General features: G+C 33.2%; 1 pseudogene; it reads right to left on the bottom strand.

Moving 5' to 3' along the window:
• Positions 1-3852, bottom strand: part of LOC112520097 — a 5522-nt pseudogene extending 1670 nt beyond the window's left edge.
• Positions 3853-12230: the final 8378 nt, after the last annotated feature.

The following is a 12230-nucleotide window of genomic DNA, read 5'->3' as shown; positions in this document are numbered from 1 at the left end:
GGTAAAATAATGAGTGAACTGCATAAACCCACCATAGAAGTAAAAAAATTAAAGTAGATGCTTCAAGTTTCTTAACTTTTGCCTCTTCCCAGGTTGTTGTGGGTTACCATCAAACATGTCAAAAGATTCCAAATTGCTGTAAGACATGTCAAGCACAACCATATTCTCCATTGGTAWGTCTAAAGGTAAAGACTTTAAAGGGAACCCATGCATACACAACCATCTTAATTTTTTAGGGAAATTCTTATAAGATCCATTGATTTTCACATAATTGAGTTGTAGTAGCATTAGATTATCCATCTTACTCAATGCATCTGTTTCCAACTCAAACGATTCAGTTATGTCCTCTTTCTCAAGCATTTCCATGTCAAGAATGAGGCCTTTAAGTTTTCCCGAACCCTAAGAAGAAAGTGAATGTCAAAAAACTAAAGAAGTCTTATGTATGTGTAGATAGATAATACAAABTACTTACAATTTGCACAATTCACTACAACAAAATTGGGTTATAGCTCGCCACCAACTTCTAAGCGTCCCAATAGACTTGATTTTATAAGACTTTTATAGGAACAAAAACAAAAGTGTTCTATCTAAAGGCTAACTAATAAATTTATAGGAAACTTTTGGGCATCTTAAAGAGTTTTTTAGTATATTTTAAATACAAAGCGTTACATTATCTATTTTATAGGATACTTTTGTGAAAGTGTCCTATAAACCCATATTTTTATAGGACATTTGTTTTTATAAGGTACTTTTTCAAATAATATTATGTAAAACTGCTAATATGATGTTCTTTTATAAAAGTGTCATGCAAACTTGTTATGACACCCAAAATATCATAAATACTTATTACAACGATTTCAGGTAGCACACTTTATTTTTGGGTCTTATATATTAAATCTTATCACCACAAAACAAATGAATTTTATCCACAAAAATCACCCAGTGAAATTTCTGTCTTCACCCAGAAAATACCGTTAGTTCGGTAGAGTCAATGTTTTATAGAAAATACCAATTGATCACCCACAACGGGTAATCTTTCACTGATTTGAACCACCAACAATTTACCCATCAACTTTTGTGACGGTTTGTGACAAATCACCCTTTAGCGACAGACTTTTCCCTGGTAAAAATTTGTAGGTAAAATTCTTTCATTTAGTAGTRTATAAAGAAGTCTATTAAGACGCTTAGAAGTTGTTGGTGTCCTATAAACCTAACTTTGCTGTTGTGACGATGACAAGTATGAATGGCATGTTACCTTGTTTTGTTCCAACACATTGAATGATTCCTCATGACACCATAATCGACTACGCTTCCACGGCTTCTCTGGTGATTCTTGGCGTACTACATCTCTTCCCATCTCTTGAAGCAATTGATGCATCATTAACTTGTTATCTTCACTAACCCGAAGAAGGCATCTATCAATGAGATTCTTGATCCCAAGTACCGTGCGAATCCTACATGCCTTTAATATTGTTTCAGTTGATTCTCTATCTTTTCCAACAAAAAAACAAGAAATGTGCTTATACAATTCCTTATCTTCTGTAGATGGCAAAGAGTCAAAGCTCATTTGCAAGACCTTTTTAATACGAGAATTGGGTTCTTCCTGTAGCCTTTCTAAACAATCCTCCCATTCATCTACACCTCCATTACATAGAGACTTACCCAAAACTTCAAGAGCCAATGGATGTCCCTYACAATACTTCACAAGCTCTTTTGAAACCTCTTTAAAACCTTCTTTGGGATTCTTACACTTGAATGCACACAAACTTAAAAGCTCTAGAGATTCATCCTTATCTAAGCCTTCAAGTAAGTGCTTTGTATGCTTGGGTCGAACTATCTGGTTGAATAGCTCACACTTTTCTGTCAACGAGGCGTCCTTGGTTGTTATTATGATTTTGCTTCCTGGATGAAAACCTTTGTTTCCAAGTAATGCATCCAATTGATTGAAACTATCAACATCATCAAGAACTAGAAACACCTTTTTATGTGCTAGTGCATTCTCAATCTGAGATGTGTATATAGAAACATCATGAACTTGAATTGAACTGTTCTTTGAAATGTCACCACATATTTGTTTTTGTAACTCAAGCAATCCATCCAATTTTTCAGCACATCTCCTACTGATATCTTCAACACAACTGCTTCTTTGAAATTCATGACAATGCAACCAAAAGATATACTTGGCCAAAGATGTCTTCCCAATCCCTCCCATGCCTGAGATTGTGAGAATGTCAGCGGTAGGAGATGATCCATCTTTTAACCAATAGGTAATGAATTTTATGTGATGGTGCATGCCGATAAGGAGTGGYAGCGTTACTTTTAAGGGTACACCTAATTTACGACGGATAACTGCAACAATTTCTTCAATTAAGTCCGTCTCTTTCCTGAAAATTGATCTTAATATGAAATTTGAAACATCAATTTGAAAACTGAAAAAACCAGATCCATCCAAAATATATWTATGACATTTTGTTATTGTTATTTTTAATTATGTTTTTGTGCCGGTATCATATGACGTTACATTTGCCAAAAGATTGTTATATATATGTAGATAACTTATCTAAATGATTCAAATAATCGCACATTTAAAATTTTCGTGTTCAACCAAAATGAGTATTTCTTATATTGAGTTTTTGGTCAATAAAAAAGAGTTGCTATTGTTTCATTTCGGAAGCTCGAAGAACTTCCAAAGCTCATGCATATTTAGGGCCAATACTTTATTTTTCATTTCAGGAGTTCTAGCTCTGATTAGCATACTTGAACACGAAACTAGTCGAATGGAGCAGATAATTTCCTTGTTAAATAAGTATAAATCCCTCCCCACGAATATGAACAAAATMTCACCAAAAAGTTAAAGATTATCGTTTGTTACTTATAAGTAGGGGTAGTGACAAACCTACTTTTTTTGTTACTTATAAGTTAAAGATTATCGTTTGTTACTATCGTTTGTTAATTACTACTGAACTACCATACTTTAAAAAAAAAAGAAAAAAGGTAAGGGTAATTCAGTAGTAATTAAGATCCATGTATTACCTTTGCAGACGTTACGATTCAAAGATTGAATGATATGATATTAGATGCAACCCAAATTGTTTGTCATGTCTTCTAAGTTAGATTTTTTTTTCCTGAAGCAATCATATTAGAATTCTAGAAATGGTTTCTCTATCAAGATGAATTGACCTATGAGATCATATGCTTGAAAAGTASACTCAAGGATGCATCTTTAACCAATTTATTAAACTGAAAATTGACCAAATATGCATATTTATGGTATTAAAGAAAATATTCAATTGCTTGGGAAGTAGATTGTTACCGATCCTTTGCACTTTTTCCTTTTAAATCAGCAACTTCTGTCAATGYTTTATTCCATAGCTCCATTTTTTTAGACCAAAGATTTCTTCTCTCTTCATTTGTCTCTGTCTCCATCTTCTGTTTATGCTTTGCCATTGCATCTCCGAAGTTGGATTGTTGCTTCCTGACATCGGTGGGCTCGACATGATAGAAGATGGGGATGACAATATGGTTGGAGRTCCTAYATTGTTCGAGGATCAATACTAGTTCGTCAAGACACCATGTTGAAGAAGCATAATTCTGAGACARCACGATAACAGAAGCCCTRGATGTTTTGATCGCACTCTCCAATTCYGGTTTCAGATCTTCYCCGGTTTYGATCTCTTCATCGTCCAAGAAAGTTGTGAGATTAGTTTCGATCAAGGTCTTGTAGAGGTGATCTGTGAAATTATGACGAGTGTCAAGACCTCTAAAACTTAAAAATACGTCATATCTATATTGATCACGACTTGAAGAAGATGAAGATTCTTCGGAGATAACGACCATTATGAATTATGAGAAGGTATGATCGAGAGATATTTGATGGGGAGGAGAAGGATATATGATAATGTGAAGAATAATGGATTCAAGAGGCATTATAACTTCTCTTAAACGTGAAACATTAATTCGGATGGTAATATCTTGTTTCATCTACAAAATAGAAGCAAAAAGGAATATTGAATATTTTATTAAACGAAGTCGTTTTCTCACTATTTTAATATATTAAGAAAAGCAAATACAAACATGAAATAATAAAATATGAATATATTTAAGAATATGAATTATTATGTGATATATATAAAAGTCGTGTCTGGTGTGCATCTACCAAATGCGATGTATAAATATAACATGGAACAAATATTTTTCTTGGTCAATTAAAAACTCATTGTTTATTGCCGTCCTACCGAATATTCTAATATGGTTAAATATATTGATTGATGCATAATATATAACAAATAGAGTGTAATATACCCAAGTAATTTGCTCAAATTTTGGATTTGGTTCTTAAAAAAGATTATCTATATTACGGGTCCCTACCTTTTCGTTTTTTATAAATCTATGGTCCTTCTACTTAACAATGTTAGTTAGCATGCAACTATCATAAAAGATGCATTGGTGTTTAAACAAACTTTAAGGAGTAAAAATACAATCTGCTCTAATATATAATGCCATTCATGTTTTTTTTTTAATTTTATTTAAAAAATATTTTATATATCCATTCACAAATCAAATATTCTAAATAAAGTACATATTAAATAAAAATCATTATATTTTTGAAGAACTATAAAATTCACAAAAATACTCTCAAGTTTTTTTGAAAAACAAAAAATATCGAAATAATTCACATAATTTTGAGTTGAGAATTGAAATATGCAAGCAAAATATTAAAATTAAGTTAAGTTAACTGAGACTATTAATATACAGTCAAACTACAAATAACTACAATAACAACAAAACAAAAATTATAGATTAAGATTAGAAAAACATTAATTATTCAAACAATTAAGAAAAATATCACTACAACAAAATTAGATTTATATGATGCCAAAAAATCAAGCATTCTAATAAACAACTTTATAAGACTTAATTTATAGAAACAAATGAGAGAAATTTTTAGAGAGAGGGGGGGGGGGGGGGGATAAATATATGTAAATTGTTTCAATAAGTTTGGTTGCAAAACAAGGTTATACGATAAATTGGGAAATTTTTTAATCTGGTTTATTTTCATTTAATTGTCAATTAACGAATTATGTTTAATCTTAATTGTCATTTCATTGTCAATTAACAAATTATGTTTAATCTTATAATATTACTTGACAAAACCAATTTCGTGCTCAACTCATGATGTCATACACTAGCTGATGAATAAACGGAGAATAATGAAAGAAGAGATGGTTATCGAATCATTTTGCAATCTTAAACAATTGTTTTTTTATTAAATGGAGTCAATTTTCTAAATTTGATTGAAAACCCACGTTCATGACATCATAACAAGTTTTTATAACAATGTTGAAATAAATCGTTGTATTACTTTATTCAAAAATTCTGTAATAAAATGCATTCACAAGACACTTCTAAAAATATGGAATATGACACTTTATTTGAAAATTGACCAGAAAAACTAACTAAAACATCAAAATTGTCATACAAACCTATTGTAACATTTTTATATATAATGTATAATTATTTAGTTACATAAATTAACTTGACAACTTATTATTACATTTACATATTTTTAACATCCTGTACAACTGGATTTTGTCGTAAGTATGAAATACGCTTATTATCATTGCTTGTCCACATGCATGGGTGTGGTAGGATGCAAATAGTTTACCATCTTATTAACCGGGTAAATAATTTCATGTTTTGGGCTCTGATATCATAACATGTTTGATAATTGCATGCAGTTCCGATTATTATTATTATTTTTAAGTTGTCTTTCGAGATTGGGAAGGCTTGAGAACCCTACATATGAATCGTAATTTGTTAAAATGATTTATTTTATTTCCTCTAAGTTTTCATTACAATTATTTTACATTTGTTTGAGTTTGAAGCATCCAGGTCATTTTGGGGATTTTGTAAATTAAGTGTGGGGGTTTAAAACACTYGGACAATGATTATGTCAAAACCTCGTTGAATTTGGAGTTCAAAACTATAATGTCCATGCATTTGGGCCTTGTTGATAAAAATGAGATTTTAYCCACTTGATAGGTTTATGTACACAAGTGTATCTATAGTAGACGGAGTTTGATATATTTAGATAGATATATAGTTATGGCTAAAATGCAATGGTTTTATAGGCATAGAAATCGTCTATAATTGGCATGTTTCGGATGCTATTGCCCATTTGTAACTTTAAATAGGTATTGGGTCTTAAACATGCAATATGATGTGGACTCTTGTAGTTGGGCATCGGCCAATAACTGTATAATGTAATTTCTAGTGAATTAACTTAACTTGGGTCATGAGGATCTCAAGGTAAAGACTCGAGGAGTTGAACTTGGTGAYTCCACAAACAAAAAACTTGAGGAGTTGAGYTTGCTGTTTTGGTTATCCATAAGTGACACTTATATAACATTGGTTCGTGACTTGCTTATGTGTTCCATCGCAACAAATGGAGAATCGAGTCTCCCCCGTCATCTTCGGATGGTTTATGCCCATTAAGAGTAAACATGATATGAATGCATAAATGACTTGTTTTAAGCTATGTTTTCTGTTTTAATATTTTATAGCTTTATTCAATAACTGTTTGTTATCACTAGTTGTTAAACCTAACACTTTTTCTTAAAATGACATATATATATATATATATATATATATATATATATATTAGGTTTCCTTAGCGGTGAGGCTCCTAAGTCTTAGTGGAGCGGATTGTGCTGGTAGAGGCCTTTTTGGGATATAACCTTTTGAAAGTTACTTGTAGAGTTACCAAAGATTCTTGCATTTTTTTTGAGGATTGTAGTAACACCTGTTTTAATCTAGATATAGAGTTGATGTAGATTAATAGGTTATCGTCTATTGTCTATTTTAATGTAAACTCTCCCTTACTATTTCTCCATTATTGGGTRGTTACATTTATTCTAGTTAGCCGTTTTATTAATATTACATATTTAAATTGTCTCATATTTTAGGGGTGTTACAATGGAATTGAGGCARTGTTTGTAATTTCTACACTTTGTTTAAGAAACTAACTAGATATGAGTTTACCTATTGTTCGATACGAGGACAATAAGAGGTTAAAACCTCCTATCGATCACAAGAAGAAAACAAACAATGTTTAAGTTACTACCATTCCGTTTTGCCGTAACTCATTATATTCTCTGGTCATTGTGATTTATGATTTCATTGTTGTCATCATCGTCCTTATATAAAGCCTTTAGGAATTTCTATAGAACAAGATTTATATCAATAAACTACTTATCCAATACATCTCATTTAAGCTATAAATAAACTTCGAACTTACGATATTAAGATTTTCAGCAAAATTTCTCTTGGAGACTTTTGACACAACAAATGGGGGATATCTTGAGCTTGAAAGAGGAGAACAAGGAGGAAATGACCGTGCWTACATATTCCCTGCAGATATCAAGAAAGTCAAATTATGAACTACATTTAGTAGCGTAAATGTACTCTGTTTTGTAAGCATTTAAACCTTGAATATGGAACTAGCAGACCTCTCTTTGCAAATTTTTTAAACTTGGATATTGCATCCGCCTGTAAAAACTACACATAAAGGATTGAATTATCTTGCAAAAAATATGTGCCTACAGAAAATCAAACATATGAAACAAGAAACAATACAGAACCCTACTGCAAGTCAGACTCCGCTTACATCATCTAATAAACTTGTTCTCATCATTGGAGGCACCGGAAGAGTTGGTAAGATTCTTTTAACATAGTCTTCTTGTTATATTATGTACTACGGCGCATTTATCTTAACACTAGTGTTTGGATGAGTCTTTTAAGGCTTTATATGAACTTCCTTGGTTCAAAATGATGCAATTTATTTGTAGTTTGAGCATTAAATTGTTATTGTTGGTGCCTAAATTTGTATGTAATCCGATAATTGTCTGTTGTTTTCTTCTAAAACTGAACACATAGTTTTGAAAATCCTAAACCTAAATCGGAGCGGTTTGACTATGGAGTAATAGCTGCACTAGAGGATTGGTCCTTTTTATAAATCTAAGATAATACTGACCCTTTGAATTTATATATGTTCTAAATGATTGTTAAGACTACCATATGGGGACATGACAAGCTTTCCTGCTAGTATGAGGGGTACTATATCAAGGTTTCAGAAGATCTCATACGGAGTATTGTTTTAAACAACCTTGAATATTTTGATGCGTAGGGTGTCACTCCTGTTATTTGTTGCGCGGGTACTAAACCTTCCCGTCACGGGGATGGGATGGAGATCTGAATCATACTTGATGGAAATCAGTTGTGAATATTGTTTTATTCAYATATATTTGTATATTATGTGTTTACAACTTGAAGGAACAGATGTCAGTGCAGTGGAGGTGGAAGATTACCTAGTTATGTGAAATTGGTTCCACTAAGTCTTGATGTGTTAGAGGCATGTTGGATAAGTTTTCATATAGCGTACACATGCAGATAATGGGTTTCCGTAACATGTACACATCCAACAAAGTTTGAGAAAATATGTTTTCTTCTATTTTAATAGAAAGACAAATGTTTTCTTTCGGTGAGTACCTAGGCTTGATACTTGTTAGGAGTTACTTCTTTGGCCCAAAAACAATGCGTCGTTTGACTTAACAAATAGTTTAATCAAAAGTCCCCAACTAATGAGTATATACATAAATACCCCTTAGTAACACAAAACTGAGAAAGCTTATGGACAAAAATCAGTTATAAATATTTTGTCAATGTTAACGGAGAAATCAGTAAATTTGAGAAGAAATCTTTCTAAGGAAGGAAGCATTGCATATTTTTGTGACAACCTATAGAATTGAAAGTTTTGCATTTTTTTTTTTGGAATGTAGAGAGTGTTAATCTTGATTTTAGGGTGAAGTACAAATCTTAATAGTAAAAAGGGGTAGACGCCCTTGGAGTTCCCCCATCCCATCGGTCACACGACCATCACAGGGGAGGTAAATCAGTACGAGTTAGCAGTAATTGGTGGTGCCCTAGTTTAACCTTCGATCTCCTTCGTGAATGCTCATTATCCTATCGTTGAGGCTACACTTGAGGACAAATCTTAATAGTTTATTTTATCTCAAGGGATTGTTTGATTTACTCCTCAACTATGGTTGTTCACATGTCCAGATAACTATAAAATAAAACAACTCATCAGGTTTGCTTTGGCTAACATGTCACAGAAGCACATAAGCTTTGGTGTTTAATATGTGTAGCACATAGAACTCAACATAACCTTTTGGCCCATTCTGTTGTAGTTTATGTAAAAGATTTTTTTTCTTTTTCAATTTGATGTGCATTGTAAAGATGAACAACACTTGTTCTCATTGGTTGCCTACATGTGTGTATACGCAATCTGTTGAGGCAAATAGTTTACCATCCATCTTATTTGGTGGGAAAAAGATTCCTCTTTGTGCTTGGATAATTGCCTTTTCTGATAACCCGTTGTCATTTTGTGTTTGAAGATTAAGAAGGCGTGAGAAACCTTGTGTCAGCACTGCCACGATCACTGACAAGGCTCATCCTAGTTTGTTGATAAGAGTAACCAAGTCTAATGAACTACCATGGAGGTATATATATATATACCTCTCTTTATTGAGAAATTAACATTTGTTATAATTTTGACAAATTAAACTGCTCAATTAATTCAACTGTGTTATTTGTTTGCTCTTCTTTCAACCAGTCTCTTGACATCTCTGAACCCAATCCCATTTTTTTCTTTCTGTAATTGAGTATAGTCAAGTACTTGATCACATATATATAGCGTTGTCATCTGAAGTAGACCAGATGAACACAAAATCCCTATATATAAATCTTTAGCTGTATTTATCTAGATCCACATATCAATAATTCCATAAGCTTGGGCCTCTTCATAAAAACATCCATCATTGTAGTGGTATTAGGCACAATCAGAGGTTTATTTTTGTGTGTTATTAGGCACAAATGAGGCTTGCTGCCAGTAGAAAGCTAAACCTCTTATTTCCTGATCCTAATTTTACTCTACCCTTTCATATATATAAGCATCATGAACCTTTTTGGTGTTCTCAAATGTAAGAAGATGGGGGAGGATTTTGTTGGCCAAGCGGGTGCAGCTTTAAAATAGATCAAATGTCGGTAAAGCCATTCAATGTGTTTTAGCCGAATTCCGCCCTTTGGGGGATTTTTTTAAGTTTTTTTGATTGATTTCGAGGTATTTTTTAAGTTTTTTTGGTTTATTTTGGGGAACTTTTTTGGTTTTTTTGTTGTTGATTTCGAGAGAATTTTTCGGTTTTTAGTTGATTTCAAGATAATTTTTCGGTTTTTTTTGTAAAGACTAATCTAAAAGCTCAACAGGCTTGAGCTTCTGTTTGTTTTAATTTTTCAAAAGAATTGACACCCATGCCATGCTCCTTTTTTGTTTTTAATATGTATTTTATGTTTTTTATTATTTTTATTTTTTTATTTACATTATTGGTCCCTCACTTCGGTGCTCCAGGTTCCTGATCTAAAGTTAGAGGGTTGGAATCGAACCCCAAACTTTTAACTCCACCAACTACTCATTTTGTGTTAAGAACTTAGGTTTAAAATATTTGAGAGCACCCTCTAAATCAAGCGGGTGCACCTTCAAGACGCCTACATTTTTTTTCCTTTACAGTAATCAAGTGAGCGGATGCACGGGACCTTGCTTGGTCCTTAGTAGGTCAGCCCCTGGTCACAACTGCCACCGTCACACCTACCCAACCCATCCCCCACTCACAACCACCCCATCCCTCGCCCCTACTCTGCCACCATGCCACTGCTGTCGTCTTCACGGCAACCACCCCCATCTACCAACCACCATGCCACTACTATCGTTGTCACAACCAACACCCGATTCACCTCTGCCACCACACACCCCAAGGGTGGTGGGTACGATGGGGTGTAGGGTCAGGTGTGGGGCATGGGGGTCCTTTGGCCACCACCCACGTGGGTGGTGGGGGCCCGGGGGTGTCATTAGCGGGGTGTCAGGGCGACTGCCACCCCTACCACCGTGCCTAATATTGTCCTCATCATAGCTACCAACCCCACCCCCCCCCCCAAAAAAAAGATGGAGATTCCAATTCTTTTTTGAGATTCTATTCCAATTTCTACCAATCAAACGCGTGGTCAAATTCTATTCTAATTCCTTCAAAGTAAAATTTCTGTGGAGATTCCAATTCCACCAAATTCCATTATGTGAACCAAAAGCCCCCAAGTTTATCRGACCAAAAASTGTGTGTCTTATTTAAAGGCATTACAATGAGTTGTTAGGATGAAGTTGGACAATCTAATGAGTTCTAAAGTAGGGCAACCTAATAGGACACAAAAGGTAAATTGTCGTATTAGCCTTTTTTTTCTTTGTAGTGTCTCTACGTATAAATAAGTTAACAGGACACTTATAGAAGGTTTCCTATATGGATGAGTGTGTTTCGTTAAGTAGACATTGTTTCTCTTATTACTTGCAGGAGATAAACTTGTAGGGGAGGTTGGTAGGCTGGTAGTAGCTGAAGCTTGCATACAAGCATTGGACATAGATTTCACTCAAGGCCAAATATACGAAATCAACTCAGTACCGGTGAGCATTCTGACATTTTCACATATTTGGAGATTACGTTATTAACTCATCATACATACATCTACATTGCAGCAATTGTCGTGTTTTGTTTTGAGTTGAATTTCTTACAAGCATCATAAATTAAAAGGAGTTTTAGAAGTGTTGTTATGGTGCAGAGTGATGGACCACGAAGTGACACAAAAAAATGGCAAGAATTGTTTAAAGTTGCTCAACTTCAATAAGATATGTGTACATGCATGAAGTCTGTCAACTTATGCCATCATGTTGTTATTAAGTTTCAAATTTGGTACATGTTATAAAAACAAGATATGAATATTTGTAGCTATTGTACTTGATTTTAGCTTTTAAAAATACCATATAGTTGTAGGAAATCTATAAGGAGAAATGTTCTCATCGTAGTCAGGCAAATTAGCTGTTAGCTGATAAATAAATCCCATTTGGGAAAAACTAGCTGATAAGCTAGATGAAAAATGTAAAACGACCAAAAAGGACATCTTGAAAAATTAATCAATTACAACAATTTTTAATATAATTAAATCAAATCTMATAATATAATTTGTTAATTAATACAACAAGATAGTAAAAAAGAATTAAATAATATAATATGTTAATTAAAAAAATTAAATTGATTATATATTTGTATATTATAAAATTTGGAATCTTTAAA

This window comes from Cynara cardunculus, assembly GCF_001531365.2.
Source record: "Cynara cardunculus var. scolymus isolate 2C chromosome LG 10, CcrdV1, whole genome shotgun sequence".
Classification (NCBI taxonomy): domain Eukaryota; kingdom Viridiplantae; phylum Streptophyta; class Magnoliopsida; order Asterales; family Asteraceae; genus Cynara; species Cynara cardunculus.
This window is presented reverse-complemented; position numbering and strand designations above follow the sequence as displayed.